The following is a 3,627-nucleotide window of genomic DNA, read 5'->3' as shown; positions in this document are numbered from 1 at the left end:
TCAATCAGTAACTTGTGTTTTTTTTTAATGAAATTAATGATTTTCTTTAAAAAGATGCTACCCAATTAGGCGAGACTTTTTTTTTTATACCTTGTCTGACGAACTCGCTGACTACTGTACATTTTACTGTACTGTATAGATGTATTCCTACTAAAAAGTTTCTAATACTAATTTAACAGCATCTTTTTTAACGCATGCAATGTAACTATTTTTTAAAAGTTGCTTTGTACGTTACAGTATTGTAACAAAAACTAATTTATTTTAGTTCTCAAATATGCATATTCTTTATGTTGATTTATTAATTAAATTTTTGCTACAGGGTATTTTACAGCATTTATTTATTTATTTATTATTAATTTTTCTCTTGAATTTTATAATTGAGGGCCATTTTATATTTCTTGATTCAATTCTTGCTTATACAGTATTTAAATATTTGAAGATTAAAAAAAAAATATATCATTTCTATTACCGAATTTTTAATTGGGGCCATTTTTACCTACCTGTCATATGGGGCCATTTTTACCGGGGCCATTTTTTCTGGGGCCATTTTTTCCGGGGCCATTTTTTCTGGGGTCATTTTTTCCGGGGTCATTTTTTCCGGGGCCATTCTTACCTACATTCGTTATTTGGTCGCATTTGCGACATGATTTTTTAAGGTGCGACAAGGAATTCAACTTTGTCGCGCTCAGTGCGACAAGGTCAATTGATAGCGCGAGTAGATTTTGTAAGCGGCAGGAAGGTGGTTTCCCTCCAAATCCCAATTATTTACAACTTGTACAGCCCATTATTTTCAGTCATGAAATCATTCATTTTACATGTACTGTATTAACCAATCAGCATGACCTAGACTGGTTAAGTGTGACGTCGTACACTAAAACCGTGTCGATGTGCGCTCATCTTATTCTTGGTAAATAAGCGACCACCGTCAAAGCGAAGAAGGAGACTGGTATAAAAACATCGGATTGCACGATTTTTTACTATTTTATTGAGTGCTACTCTTACCTGTACCTCCTCGTAATTGTAAACGTTTCCTTAACGTATTTGTTCATAAAATAGACTATGTACCGAAATTTCAAACGATCGTATACAGTATTGACTCATACGATGTAAACGGCCAAGATCAAGCAATAATCAAACAAATAGGGCTCACAGCAAATTTTGAAACCTAATGAAATGAAATAATACAGAAAGCAACTCCTTTACTACCATTTATTTACTGAACGAGCCAGTCGGCTTCTGACCTACTTTTGTTCGTATCGGCGGCGTACAAAGAGTCAAATGACTTTGTGTCTGCAGTGGCAACCTCGGTGTCTGTGTCTACTAGGAGGAGTCTGGAATTGGGAACGTTTCTCACTGAATGTAGTAGACGGTAAGAAGAGTTACTTCATAGGCAACTAGTAATGGGCCTCTATCAAACAATTTATTTCGTTCTTAACAAAGTATCAGCAGAAAGTAAGCAAAATAATTGTTTAATCGTGTTTTGAAATAATATAAAAATTGAATTGTATATAAATGAATATTTAAAGATTAAATTTTAAACGTGGAATTAATAAAATGCAACAATTGAATAAATTGGTTAATTTAATCTATAAGATATATAGAAAATATATAATTCTACAAGGAATGTTTCTTGTTTTGACAGCAACAACAACCAAAAACGTAACAACATCGAACTAACTGGTAGCAGGCCTTCCAATTACGAAACTATATTTCGCGGAGTAACATCCCAAACCACGTGTGCGCCCGACTACATCAATCAGATTGCTGGGATATTACATCATTCGGGGCAACTTGCAATGTTCGGGATATGTTACTCCGCGAAACCTTTGTAAACACTAGAAGTGTGACGATATTCTCTGGCGATTAATACTGAAGTTTCGAAGTGGGAAGGCGTACCAGTTTTTTTTTTATTTTTTTTTTTAAATAATTCTCAATAAAAACAACTATTGAACAAGAAAATGAAACTATAGATCGTTATATATGTAGGTATAAGATATTTTGCTGAAGTTGTACAGGCCCAGGCCTAATGTTCTAGGCTACATTATAACCTAAATAAGAAGTGTCGCCGGCCGACTGTGTGATGCCAATTTTTAGGGCTTAAAACGAAGACTAAATGTCCTTTGACAAGTGGGGAGCTGGAATTTCAGCACTCCCGAAATGTTGGTGAAAACTTTAGAACTCTGGGTTGAAATTATTATGTGTAAATTGATTTAGAGTTATCTCATAAAGAAAATATTCCATCCACGCATATTAAAATAAAGTCGGCCGGTGGCTATTGTAACCAATGTATAGGCATTCGCAGTGTTAATGCGATTCTGCAGACTTATTTTCTCGAAATTTTCCGCACAAATGAAGAAAAATACTGAAAAATTTAAAGAAAGTGTACAGAAAATACAATTAATGTTTCAGTAATAATTAATAATTTGATAATGAATAATCAATCCACTTATGTAACTGCAGATTTTGGCAGTCCATTGACTAGACAGTTTAGCTAGCACATTATTACTGCTCATGTTTTTCTTTTTTATATTGTGTATATCTGTTAATAATTAACTGAAATTTGTAATTTTCTTAGAAATATTCCTAACAATTGAAAATTTCCATGAAACACTTTCCCTTTCCTTCTAGTTAGGTTGAATTTTTTACCTTGCACCTTTTTTCTTTACTGTCCCTTTAATATCTATTTTATTTTTAATATTGTTTCATCCTTTTTCTTATTTCATTTTTGATACTTACCTTTCTTTTAGTTTTTTCATTGTCATTTTCTTTCCACCATTTTACTAACTTTCTTTTTTTTTCTTTCCTTCCTTTTGTTATTTCTTATTTATTATTTTTCTTGTTTTTTTTTTTGTTTTTTGTTTTCAATTTTTAAAAATCTCTTCTCTTTTTCTTTCATATCTTCTTTCTTGCATAATAATCCATGGGGACAGTGTAGGTGTGGGGGTTTGTTAGGAAATATAAATAATAAAATATTGCGCAGCGCTTAATATCTTAGGGATGCGAAAAGGATGGGGAAATATGTGCTACTAAAAAAATTACTTGTGCTACCAATTTTTTTGGGGGGGTGCCAGAAAATTTTGGCAGTGCTACCAAGAAAAAAAGTTAATTTCAAGCCCTGATTTAAATATCTATTTTAATAATACTAATTAGCGATAATAACATTGAAGGTGATAATAGCAATAATAACAGCAATAATAGATTAAGATCACGTTTATTTTTATAATAATAGTAATACTAATTAGTAATAATAATAATAATTATGATACTTATAATACTAGGCCTACTTAGTAATAATAGGGTAATAATATTGATAATAAAGGTGACAACAACAACAATAATAATAATAATAATAATATGAGAAAAATACCAATAAAACACCAATAACAATATTTTTAAAATTGCTATTATTAAAATAATAATACTAAGACTAATATATAATAATAATATGAATAAAAAAAATTGAGAATTTTGTATTATTTATATGGTAACAATAATAATATCAGCAAAAATTTAAATAATACATAATGTTAATGCTAAGACTAATACAACTTGTGGCCGAGTTGACTGCAGCCGAACTTTTTGTGGCCGAGTTGATTTGTGGCCGAGTTGACTTGTGGCCGAGTTGAC

At 31.3% G+C, this 3,627-nt stretch overlaps 1 protein-coding gene across 2 annotated transcripts in view; it reads left to right on the top strand.

The window, feature by feature from the left end:
- LOC117118369 (ruvB-like 1) overlaps positions 1 to 3,627 on the top strand; it is a 17,689-nt gene that overhangs the window by 7,314 nt on the left and 6,748 nt on the right. The window contains exon 1 of one of the 2 annotated variants that reach the window (XM_033262956.1): positions 1,021 to 1,369. The exons of the other annotated variant lie outside the window; for it this stretch is intronic. The gene's annotated coding sequence lies outside the window, so the exon portion shown is untranslated. Of the gene's footprint in view, positions 1 to 1,020; positions 1,370 to 3,627 lie in introns of those variants that run through there. 2 annotated transcript variants of the gene reach the window in all.

Source organism: Anneissia japonica, unplaced genomic scaffold (genome assembly GCF_011630105.1).
Source record: "Anneissia japonica isolate Jap-2015-1 unplaced genomic scaffold, ASM1163010v1 scaffold287601_len214881_cov132, whole genome shotgun sequence".
NCBI classification, from domain to species: Eukaryota; Metazoa; Echinodermata; class Crinoidea; order Comatulida; family Comatulidae; genus Anneissia; species Anneissia japonica.
The sequence above is the reverse complement of the archived record's forward strand: the minus strand, read 5'-3'. Positions and strand labels throughout refer to the sequence as shown.